The 13737-nt window shown below is 33.3% G+C and overlaps 1 pseudogene; it reads left to right on the top strand.

The window, feature by feature from the left end:
• The first annotated feature begins 387 nt into the window (after positions 1 to 387).
• LOC107846162 lies at positions 388 to 1843 on the top strand (annotated as a pseudogene).
• The last annotated feature ends 11894 nt before the right edge of the window (positions 1844 to 13737 follow it).

The following is a 13737-nucleotide window of genomic DNA, read 5'->3' as shown; positions in this document are numbered from 1 at the left end:
CCCGGCCTGGCCCACCTAACAGTTAATTATTTAATTGCAAGTATTTTATTAAAATTAATGAACAACATTGCAAGTATTTTATTAATGAAGCACATTGCAAGTATTTTATTAAAATTAGAATAATTAATGTGGATATGATTTGATTCTCCTATCCCAATTATCATTACTTAATGGAACAAGCTGCTTGCACGTCATTACAGCCGTTTCAATTTATATAACTTAGGTATTATCGGAGAGTTTTAAAAGTGATTCTATTATAATAACTTAGGTCTCTAGATGTACACAGAATTATTTTGCTACACTATATAAATGTGAATGTGGTCCTATTAAGTCAATTCTACTTCAAATTAAGGACCTAAACTCACAAATTAAAACACAGAGCTAAAGATGGCCTCATCAACAATTCTTTCAGGAAAAACAATTAAGCCTTCTTCCCCATCCCTTCTTCACTTAGACATCACAATCTCTCTTTCAGAGATTACATAGCTGTTTCTGCATATGTCTCAGTGGCCTCCTTCAACTCCAAACCTGAAAATTATAACATAACTCAAATATCACAGATTCTTGAAAAATCCCTTTCAAAAATATTGTTCTCTTATTATCCCTTCCGGACGAATCAAGGATAATAAGTATGTCGACTGTAATGACGATGACATAGGCGTTGAGTATTTAAATGGCCGAGTCAATTGTTCAATGTCTGAAATTCTAAACAATCCAGACAATGATGCTATTGATATAGTCTTTCCACAAGATTTGCCTTGGAGTAATTCCTTATCGAGCGGAAGAAGCCTGTTAGTGGTCCAATTGAGCCATTTCAATTGTGCTGGACTGGCGGTCAGCATATGCCTGTCACACAAGATTGCTGATGGGTACAGCCTTTGTAAGTTCCTTTTTGATTGGGCTGATACGGTGCGACATGATCAGTTGGATTTCAAACCATCTCCTCAGTTTAACGCGGCTTCATTCTACCCACTAATGGACCATCCTCCAACTATACCTAATGTTGCGCCTGAAACACAACGATGTGTGTCAAGAATGTACCATTTCTCATCCTCTAATTTGACAAGACTCAAGGATATTGTTGCAAGAAATTCACGAGTTGTACAGAATCCAACTCGCGTTGAAGTTGCCACAGCACTTCTTCATAAATGTGGGGTGGCAGCTTCAAAGGCAAATTCTGGCGTGTTCAAACCAACTTTATTGAGCCACCTAATGAATTTACGCCCACCAATTCCACTAAACACCATAGGAAATGCTACTTGTCACTATGGAACAATGGCAAAGATAGAAGATGTGATTAATATGTCCAAGTACATGGCTCGACTGGAAAAGGCTAAGCAAAAACTTCGAGATAAGTTGAAAGGTATGAATACAAATAAGCTAGGCCCGGATGCACTTAAAACAATTAAAAAGGGTGCAGACATACTAAAGCGGAATAAATTTGATGTTTATTTTTGCACTAGCTTGTGCAATATAGAATTACATAAGTATGTTGATTTTGGATGGGGTAAGCCCGTAAGATTGTCCGTAGCGCGATATTCAATGAAGAACCACTTCCTTTTCATGGATGAAGGAAGTGGAGATGGGATAAATGTTGTAGTTACTTTGACAGAAGCTGATATGTCAATATTTCAGAGAAACGAAGAGCTCCTAGAGTTTGCATCTCTGGTTGTTCAGACTCCCGAATAAGTTAAAAGCGAACAATATCTCACCATGCCATATTGTGTGATCTTCATATCCTAAGTGTTTGTTTCTTTTAATTTTGAGAATGTTGTGCAATTGTTCAAGTTGTCTTTTAAATTCACACCAAGCCATAATGTGTGATCATCATATCCTAAGTGTTTGCAGCTGTTTTATTTAATATTGAGAATAAGTCACCTTTTGAATTCAGTTGTCTATTTCAACTTACTATTACATTTGTTCAAGTTATCTTTAGAACCCCAGATCTTTTTTTTAAAAAAAATTATTTATTTTCTATTTTTATCACCCCTCTATGGGATCTCCCACCCCTTCTTCTTCATTGTTGACTCGAACTCATAACCTCCGGATCAGAAGTGAAGAGTGCGCTATCCGAGTAACTCCTTGTCAGAACCCTATATCTAAAAATGGGTTTTCTTTTTTTAAATAAAGCTTTCAGAGCATAATACTGAGCTTATTGTATTGATATAAAGAGAGGGGGCTATACATATGTAACACCCCGCAAAAATCGTTCATGCGCTAGCTCGTGGTAATATGCTCTTAGAGTTAAATGACTAGAATAGTGTCAAAGAGACTTAGTCTCATTTTTGGCTTCCAAAATGAGTAAAGTTTAAACAATATATAATTTTCCTAATTTTGATTTTTTATCATGTGGGAAATTGAATGATATTTCTGTCGATATAAGATTCGCCCATATCCGATACCCGGGCAAGAAGTTATGGCTAATTTAAGTCCTAATCGTAAAACACCGTCATTTTGGTGCTTGGCGCATCGCAGAGTGGTCTATTTAGCAATTGTCAAATTCCAGTAGCCTAGCGCGATTGTGGCACGTCGCGTTGAAGCTCCAGGTCCCAACCAGTGGGACAACGCGATGGCTCCGTGTTGCGGTGACCCTAAAAATCTCATTCGTCAATTTTCAGTGAGCCACCGCGATTGTGGCACGTCGCAGTGGCCCATAAAATTGGGCTCCCAGTTATATTTTATTCCGTCTCATTAAGGGCATATTAGGTATTTTTTTCATCCCCCTTATCAGCTTAAACACGGGATTATACTCCCAAGTGCCCACATTATTCATATTTTCTTCAGAAATTCACAAGAACACTCTCTAGGGCTTCAAACAAGAATTCCAAATAACTCAAGATTCAATTGTGGATTTTAGAAGATAATTAGAGAGTTGAAATCCCCACGCCGTAGGCTTCACGAATCATCTATTATTTTTCAAAATTGAGCTACGCGGATTTTTCCTAAAATCTCATGGGCATAGAAATCATGTTTTTAAGAAAAGGGTTTCGGATTTATGAATATATTCATGTTTTAGAAGCGTTGATGATATTGTTTTGGCCTTTAGGCCTTCCCCCAAAATTGATTTGAAATTTTATATATATGTAAGCATGTGTTTTAAGGTTGATGATTGAATTGAGAGCATGATTCATGAAAAAAAATTCCTCTCTTTTGATGATTTTCATTTACTTCTGATATACTATGAAATCGTTTGAATGCATCTTGAAAAGTATGTTATGAAATGTCTTGAATAATGTTATATTTGGATTATGATTTTGATTCCAAAAGAGAGAGAGTTGTTTATGTTGATGAATGTTGAACATAATCATATAATGAAAAGAGTTGCATGGTTTATTAAAGATTACATGACCACCACTTATTTATTGAAAGGATGAGAACTTTTGCATAGCTTTGACTTATGTTTTCGGAACATGAAATTTCTTATGCGAATTGCATGTTTGGGTGGTTTGAATTATGTTTTAATGAAAAGATCATGCTTATTGCATTATGGCTCAGAAAACATGACTTGCAAAGTCTTGGTATGACGGTACCAAAATAGAAAATGCCATAACATACCCAGATAAACATAGAAACAAGATTTTCATGACTTAAGATTTCAGAATGATACATGTTTAGAAATGGATAAAATTGGGCATAAAGAGATGTTAGGTGGTCTCCCGAAGAAGGCATGAATTCAGACAACTCATTGTCCAAAACCGTGATTTGCCGATCCGGGTATATTATATTACGCTGGCTTAGTGCCCTGTGGCGTATTAGACTCAGACACTCCAACTCTTGCAGCACACTTGGGTTGGGGGCTTCCCCGCCGAGTCAATGGCAGACTCCATATAGCCCGTGGGGTTTTATACTTGTAGGGGTGTACCACCTAACTTAGAAGTAATATGAAGATCAAAAATTGCACTGACAGAAAGTTTTTTTATGATTATGAAAATGCCCATGTGTTTTGGAATTTATATCGTATCTGATGTTTTATGACTATATCTCAACTATTTTATTTATATTAAAAGCTTTATTTTGGATTGCTCTGCGTACCAGTACATCTCTATTGACTCCCCCTCCCCCCCCAACCTTCCAGGTTCTGAGGCACAGTGTAGGGGTCCTGATAAGCAGTAGATTTCTTCAGACAAAAGTGTAGGGTCTAGTCGGTGAGCCTTCTATATTTCAGAAGGCCTAGTTATTTTCAGACATTTATTATCAGTCATGGTTTTGGTTTACTGGGGGCCTTGTCCCAGCTTTCTAGACAGTTATCTTAAGATCATATAGTAGAGATTTCACAGACTGTTCCAGATGTTGTTAGTGACTTTTGGATTTCATTCCTTATTGTTAAACTTAATCGAGAGTATGACCATGTTTCCGTATTAGATTATATTTCCGCATCTTCTTTTATTCTGTAAATGTTATACATGATTACCAGATAGAGTAGGACGCCCGGGCCTTTTTGGTTCGGGGTGTTTATCACGGCTAGGCCCTAGTTTGGGTCGTGACAACATACCTCATAGATAAATAGTACTGGTGATGCAATCACCCCAAAAAAGGAAGGTTTGCCTAAGTGACATGGTCATTCCTACCTAGTAAAAATCTATACAATTAGCTTACAAAAGAAAAAAAAAATAAAAATTGGCTTTATGATACCTTGTCCTAAGACTTGGAATTTGTCACTTATCGAGTTGGAAGAGTCCCTAAGTATCCTTAGGGAGTTGTTTAGAAAATGTACTACATTTTGTTGTGATTCAAGTTAGCATCGAGCTTGCCAAGAGAGTCAACTACTTTATTTCCTTTTCTATAGTTGTGACAAAAGTGACATTGTTGTGCTTTGTTTCTCTAATGATTCAGTCAACAACCATCTTGAGCTTGGGGTTATTTGTGGCCTTAGCTTTGTGCATATTGATAATCATTTGGGAATCAAGTTCCATAATGAAATTTGTATACCCTTGGAGGGTGCATCATTTTCCCCCAAACTCCATAGCAAGAGCTTCATCCATGTTGTTCGTGTCGCACTTGTTGAAACTTATAGGATTAATATTAAGTATTCATAGTTTCTGTTATGTTAGTTAGTTAACAGTTGGTTAACACTGTTTAGTTTGTTAACACTGTTGCATAGCTTGTTAGTTGAGTCTGTTAAGTGTGTCAAGTTGGTTAGTGAGCTGGCCACTTGATTAAGTTGTTAGAAGGTTGTTAGGAAGATTCTAGATAATCACATGTTAGTCATGTGAGTCTATAAATAGGTAGCATGAACTCACATTGTACATATCTCAACATACAAAGTTTCTTCTTAGCTCAATTTCTCTCTTCTTCCCTTTTTCTCATCAAGCTCAGTAATTGCTGCAATGGCAGTTGTATGTGAGTATGTGAGATCTTGAGATATATTTCAACATAATATCAGAGCCTCGCGATAATGGAACTGGAGAAACAACAATCGAGTGTGAATACATCATCAATACAGTGAGTTCATTCTACTTGTCATTCCTGTTTATAAGCTAGTAAGCTTAGAAGAGTTAGATATCCATTTGTGAGCCATAGATCTCTGATTACAAGTTATAGATTTTGAGATTCTATGAATTTTTTATTCTACCTTAGCTGTAGCCTGCAAAATAGATATGACACCTAAGATAGATCCTAGCGATCCCCTGTTCCTTGGAGCATCAAATGTAGCAGGAGCTACATTGATTCCCATTAAGCTGACTGGTTCAGAGAATTACGGAATTAGGTGTAGATCTATGAGGATTGCACTATTAGGAAAGAGGAAGTATGTTTTTGTAACTGGTACTTGTAGAAAGGACACATACAAAAAGGAATTACATGATTAGTGGGAGACATGTAATGCAATGGTACTCTCATAGCTGATGAGCTCAGTAAGTGCAGAGTCACTTAGTGGTGTTGTGTATGCAATAAATGCTTGTGAGGTATGGAAAGACCTTAAGGAGAGGTTTGACAAGGTGAATCATATGAGGTTGTATCAACTACACAGGGAAATCAATAGCCTACACCAAGGCACTGACTCAGTTTCAACATACTTCACTAAGCTAAAGAATCTGTGGAGTGAGCATGATGTAGTTATACCAGCTCCATCATGTAATTGTCCTAAGTCTAAAGAGTATTCAGAACACTCGTATCAGTTGAGGCTAATACAATTCCTAAGTGGACTAAATGATGCATATGACCAAGCAAAGAGATAGATATTGATGAATGCAACAACATCTACACTTAACCAAGCATATGCAATGATCATTGAGGATGAAATCCGGCAAATTGCTTGTGCTACAACTATTAATGATAAGACGGAGCCTATTTGTAACGCTCCGAGTCTGTACCCCAAATGGAGCGACTATTTGGATTATATACGATTGATTTGGATGGGTAGGACCATAAGAGCGAACCTAGCAAGAAATGGATGACCCAAGTGGAGACGGGATAAATGTGCTAATCACTTTGACAAAAGTTGATATTTTATTATTTCAGAGTAAAGAAGAGCTCCTAGAGTTTGCTTCTCCAGTTGTTCAGTAACCCGAATAAGTTAAAAGTCAATATATAGAATATATGTTAGCTTTTTAACTTACTGAACAACTAGAGAAGAAAACTCTAGGAGTTCTTCGTTACAGTATCAACTTTTGTTGTCAAAGCGATTAGTACATTTATCCCATCTCCACTTGGGTCATCCATTTCTCGCTAGGTTCACTCTTATGGTCCTACCCCATCCAAATCAATCGTATATAACCCAAAATTGTAAAATATTGTACAACAATAAACATCAAATACATCCTTTTCCATAATATTTCTACCTTCTTTAATTTTATTTTTTTTGTGTGTATGTGAGACTATTTGATTGTATTCAGATCTTTCAACTCGTCTCGAAGTTGTTATTTATCCTCTTGTATTCATCATAAAATTAAAATTTATTTTTTCTACCTGGACCAGACACTCAGGTAAGGGCAATGGCTAGTAAGATACTTGATCTGAATACATTTATGTTTGACGAAACATACCTCGACTAATGACCATTAACTTTTTTTCTTTTCTACTTTTCATTTGGTCTGTTCAGTATGGCTGGAAAATATTTTCCTTATTTTATTGGTCAAAAAATTTCCTTACAAAAATAAATTCCTTGAAAATAAGAAAAAAGATTTTCATAATGCAAATAGTAAAAACAAGTCTCATTGTTTCCTCCTCACGATTGCCCCTGTCATGCCCGATTTTTACTTAAGGTCAAAACAAGCACGATATTATGGACTCAAAAATAATTAATTTATGCACAGAGTCGCCACCTAATTTTTAAGAAAAAATAGGAAATCTACTTATTTATTAACAAGTATCACTTTATTCTAATCTACGAAATCAATTTAGATTTTAGGTAAGGGTTCAAGTTATTCCGAAGGGAAGGGATTAGGCACCCTTCAGAATCCACAAATGTGGTTCCCGGCCAGACTTAGGTTTATTAAAAGAAGGAAAGAAAAAATCAATAATTGTAAATACAAATATAAAATATCTATTAAAATAATATAATGCCTATGATGTCGTATTTATAAACAAAAGTATATACGTATATGTATGTAAAGAAAAGACAAAATTGAATAAAGAAAAACTGCTTAAAGAAAGGACCGCGTAATAATTTAGTGTAAAAAGTATGAATTATTTGATTACATATCTAAATCAATTTTAACATAAATATTAACGGTCTAAAATTGACTAACGCGTGGTGAGGATTGCGTAAAAGAATATCTCGCCCAACACCTCAAAAATAAAGATTTCATTATAATTAATATTTGTACAAGTGTATAAGTATAAAAACACAAACATAAAAATTAAAGCCTTCTTCAAATGCTATTTACCGACGAATATTCCCGAGAACATGTATAAACACTAGTAAATAAAATGTTAGTAACAAATAAATAATTATCAAAATAAATTAAAAAAATATGTGTGCATATATAAATATAAAATATAATTTTTCATAAAAAGGGTGGGCTCCGATTAAATTTTAAATACGGCATGGCTACGAAGTGGTTTCTGATTTATTAGTCATCCTAAATCATCTTGCCAAGATACGGATTATAAAACTTTTTGCATTATTATAAAATTTTGTCATCGTTCAAATTTTGTATTACGTATTTATATATGTAATATCCGTCTTTTATTTGTGATGTCCTCGAAAATCAATGGAGAATTTTTTTCATCAGTCAAGTGTCGGCCCTTAATATAAAATAATAACATTGATAAAATAAAGTTCGTCTTTTGTAATGGGTTGGCCTCAAATATCCAAACAGACAGATAGTTTCATTGGCCATATAAATAAAATTATTACAAAGAACATATTAAACCTATACCAATATCTCACTTCATGCTAATTGACATAAGAAAAGAGATAACAAATAATAATAATAATAATAAGAAAATAAAGTAACTTCACATATTTTCATACCATGCAAGAATTAATAACAAAATTAATATTAAAGTAAGAACTAATAACTATATGATACGATACAAACTTGGTACGTATCAAAAACACTCTAAAAACAGTTCACAAGAAGAGGAAAACCAAGAGCAACACAAACATAAATCTTGGGTCCAACAACAACAAGAAACAAGGTGCACTGACACCAAAAACACTAACAACAACAAGAGATAAACCACAATATAATAAGAAGAACAACAATAGGATAACAACAATCCAACGATTACAAAATTACAAGAACAACGAGAACTAACAGTTTCCCTAGATAACACTAACTAAGACATGAAATGTAGAGATAGATAGTGAGACATACACTATAATAAGACTCAAGAACCCAAAGATATATTAAATCTAAGGACCCCTAAGACTTACAATAGAAACACCACACTCTTACGAAGACACAAGAGGGATTCCATCACTCAAGCACCATCATTTCCAAGCAATACGCATTCACAAGTGAATCCACACTTGCTCATGTCCTAGTTTCGGCCTAGGGAGGCTCTCTCTCAAGAGAAGTGTCAACAACAAGAGATAAACCACACTATGGTAAGAAGAACAACAATAGGATAACAACAATCCAACGATTATATACAAGAACAACGAGAACCAAGGGTTTCCCTATATAACACTAACTAAGACATGAAATGCAGAGATAGATAGAGAGACATACACTACAATAAGACCCAAGAACCCAAAGATATATTAAATCTAAGGATCCCTAAGACTTACAATAGCTACACCACACTCTTACGAAGACACCAGAGGGATTCCACCGCTCAAGCACCATCATTTCCAAGCAATACACATTCACAAGTGAATCCGCACTTGCTCATGTCCTAGTTTCGGCCTAGGGAGGCTCTCTCTTAAGAGAAGTGTTCTTTCATCAATATTCAATAAATAATGAGCTAAAACCCTAACATGTTCTATTTAAAGACTTATTACAATAAGTGACAAAATGACAAAAGTGCCCCTTAGTGTTAAATGAGCAAAATGGAGCCCGTGGAGTGCAATAGAGGGGCGACTTTGGAGCCTTTTTCACACTTCAACTCATACACTCCGTAGGTTGCATTCAAAATACTCAAAAGCGTCCATCTTCATGGTCGTGCTTGTATCACTATAAGAAAATTCAAACACAAATAATCAATATGTGTCTAGGAAAAAGTTAAAACAATACAAAAATCAGTGAAAAGGAATTTGGAAAAAAGAAGAAAAAAATAAATCAAAGGAACAAAGCCAAGACCAAATAACACTATAGTGTGATTTTTATTAAAAAAAATAAACGTAAATCAATTGTAGATAGGGAAAATAATAAATAGTCCAAATTAATAGTGAAGACAACAATGAACATGATTATGCTTAGAATTTATTCCAATCAAAATAAACCCACAAAATTAACGATGAGATAAAAAGGAAGAAAGTTTCAATTGAGATGGAGTATTTTGTTGTTCTGGTTGTTTGTGTATTTGTGTGGGTTTTAGAGACAGAAAAATGGAAGAAAATATGTGGGAGTAAAAAATCTGTATTTTTGTGTGTGTATAGTGAATGTGTGTTTGAGTATTTAAAAGGAAAAAGTAATTCATCAAATTTACATTTTTCAAGCATATCCCTTAGATTTAGGAAAGTAGATATGGAAAACTAAAAAAAGTGGAGGAAATAGGAAAAGAAAATTAAACTAATATTATTTGTGTTAATGTGACAAGACAACAAATTATTATTGTACTATGTATTGAAATAACTGATTCGACTCAACTTTTGCAGGTCGTATTAAATAACATATAAAATAATGAATGTCGATATATAATTACAGAAAAATATAAACAACAAATAAAAAATATAATTATCTTGAAAAAATATATATTATGCTTTAAATAATTAAAATTATGAAGTAAAAAATTATAGTGCTATGTTGTGTACGTGTGTAAATGACCATGCAAAAATATTAAAATAATAATAAACTGATAAAAATCTTAAAATTTACGAAATTAAGGGTGTGAATGTTTGTGGTGTGTGCTTTGTGTGTTTATTGTGTGTGTGGAGTATTTAAAAAGGGAAAAATAATAAAAAATAATATTCATATTTACTTTTTCCCAACAAGCCCCTTAAATTAGGAATTGTGGGTGAAATAAAGTCAAAAAAATTAAAAAGTGATAAGACTTAGACTTAACTAATTTATTATTCTGTGTATTGAAATAACTAAATCGACTCACATTTGTAAGTCGTATTAAATAATAGACAAAAAACATGAATGCCGATGTATAATTACAGAAAAATATAAAGAACAAATAAAAAATATAATTGTCTTGAAAAAAATATATTATGCTATAAATGATTAAAATTACCCTATGCTATAAAGAATTGCAGTGCTATATTGTATACGTATGCAGAGGACTGTGCAAAAATATTAAAATAATAATAAACTGATAAAAATTTTAAAATTTATGAAATTAAAGGTAATTATCAATTAATCATGTAAAATTAAAATATTACAATAAATGAGTAAAAATTGTAAAATAATGATGATTACCAACAATTTATTAACAATCGCACAAAAAAAGTGAAAAATTGCATATTGTGTCATTTAACGATCAGGAAGCCTAAATCTATTAGTTTTATGTTTGGAGAGCAAAAATTGGGCGTCCTAACCCCCGCCATCACCCCTCCCACAACCTCCCCACCCCTCCCCACAGTCTTTCCTAATCTATCTCATAGTATTACTGAAAGAATATGAGCTCTTCTCGAATGAGATGCTGCTAATTTATCTTTCTTGGGTTTCAAATGTGATTGATCCGGCAGAGTGAAAAAAGAATTACCTAAACTTTGTATTTCTACCGTAATATTATTGGTTTACCTTTTCTATTACAATTTGCTTAATATATTTGAATATATATAGAGTTCTAACTGCAACAAAGAATAAGGATAATAGAAATATAATATAACTCAGAGGTTTGATCAGTATGGCTTGGAATTGACTTGGACTCATATTACGATAAGACTAAGATGTTCTAATACCCCCACCCTTGCCCCAGCTCAAGCCCTCTCGCACCGTCACCTCACCCCCCGAATTATGTGTTGTCTTAGTAGGTTATTTTATTGGTGGTGCAAATTGCTTCTTATTCAGTAGCACAAGATAATAAGGAACTAGCGATGGACAAAATTTTGTGGTTAAACAATTAAAAAATTTCTTGTTAATTTCATTTACCTATGAATTGAAACGAAATTTAATCAGCCAAAAGTTATTTACAATAAATTAGCTAGGGATTATCAATAAATTGCACGGCTTATTTCATGTTTTATAATAGTGATTTAAGAATATAATTTCGTGGAAATAAATGTTAGATTTTAAATATTTAATTTATTCAATTGGTAAATCCACTCACTTATTTTTAGTTGTCTCTGGTGGTGCAATTTTATGTGCCTAAAGGTTAGAAAATACTCCTTGGAACATCTAACCAAAATGGACCCAAGAATACATATGTAAGGTTACACTCTTTATCTAACAGGCCAAAACTACTTCACAGCTATTTGAAATAGAACAAAAATATCTTTTATTTATTTTTTGACTCAAAAATATCTCTCACCCTAATGGAGTGCCACCAAGCACACCACATGGCCAGTCCACATCAGTATTATATTTACGAAAAAGGGGACAAAACTACACTCGAACTATCCGAAATGAAGCAAAAATGTTCTCATTTTGCTTTTGGCTCAAAACTACCGCTCCATTTATTTTTTTGACTTAAAAAATATCTTTCACTTTAATGGAGTGCCACCAAACACATCATATAAAAAATTATTACATGACTAGTCCACATCAATATTCTATTTAATATCCACTAGTGATACTGTCTAATTAAATATCAGCTTATGTAATCAGCTTATGTAACAATTTAATTAGAATAAGTGTCCTAACAAGATAAATATCATCGTATATACATAATTTGATATTTAACTTCATTCACTATTGAAAATGTCAAACCAAAATAGGTACCACCTATATGCAAAAGATCTCTTAAAATATGTAAACAATTCATTATTGATTTCCTAGACCGGCATCCAATTGATTTATGGTCTTTCAACTTTAAAAATACCAAATCAGATGAGCAATTTAATATGTGTATGTATTTAATGATATTGTTTGAACAAAAGCGAACTCGTATCTAAACTTCTACCTCCGCCGCCCCTGTTACAAATCTTACATTTCAAGTATCTCTTACCTGTAATTAAATATTCTTTCAGCGACTTGAGTATAAGAAAAAAATCCTTATACTTATGATGCCGATGTATATAACTTAAACTGTTATGAAATATAAAATAAAAAACAAGAAGAATAGAGAAAAAAGAGAGGAGACTTCTTTATTTCTTATGAGGAATTCTTGAGGGTTGAATTACAATGAAGGGAAAAACCCCTTTAATTATATGGGAAAACTAACCTGAGTTTCTAACTTTTTCATAAATAGATATTCACTATATTGGTGCATTTTATTATTAAAAATAAATTAAAGTGCATGAAATTAGTAGATATAAAATGGAGAAAGTGGTGACATTATTCTTGTAACTCACCACATTATCTTTTTGAGTTAGTGGTATAAATTGTAATAAAGATGACAATTAGTTCTTGTAACTCATTTGGTCATTAGTTCTTATGACTCTCATGGCTATTAGTTCTTATAACTTATATGACCATTGGTTCTTGTAATTCTCTTGGTCATTAGTTTTGGCCATTAGTTCTTGTAACTTGTGTAACATCAAGACTATTTATCTACCCATATTACGGCCCCTCATTCATTCTTTTTAATACAAAAATGAATACCTCACCTATAAACAGAGGTGGTCTTGCATCTTATTGTATAGACAAGGAAATATGATAAGTGTGAAAAAGATTATAGTGTGTAATAGTGAAAGAGAGAGTTGAGACAAAGAAAATATTCTAAGTCTACGACTATATTCACTATATAAAAGAAAGTTATTATATGAGTGAAAGAGAGAGTTGAGACAAAGAAACACTTCTAAGTCTACAACTATATTCACTATACAAAAGAGAGTTATTATATTAGTGAAAGAAAGAGCTGAGACAAAGAAAATATTCTAAGTCTTTAACTATATTCACTATATAAAGAGAGTAAATATATGTTGAAGGAAGGTGTCTTATGGAGGAGCTTTGGACTCTTCAACTAATCCGGAGTTGCTTGAGTTATACATCATTGATGGGATGTTGTATCCTGGAGGGGATATATTGCTCGATCGGTGTAGATTATGCCTCAGTGGGCTTGAATCTCCTTAAAGAGAGC

This window comes from Capsicum annuum, unplaced genomic scaffold, assembly GCF_002878395.1.
Source record: "Capsicum annuum cultivar UCD-10X-F1 unplaced genomic scaffold, UCD10Xv1.1 ctg3585, whole genome shotgun sequence".
Lineage (NCBI taxonomy): Eukaryota > Viridiplantae > Streptophyta > Magnoliopsida > Solanales > Solanaceae > Capsicum > Capsicum annuum.
Note: the sequence above shows the minus strand (reverse complement) of the source record. Positions and strands in the feature narration are given on the sequence as shown.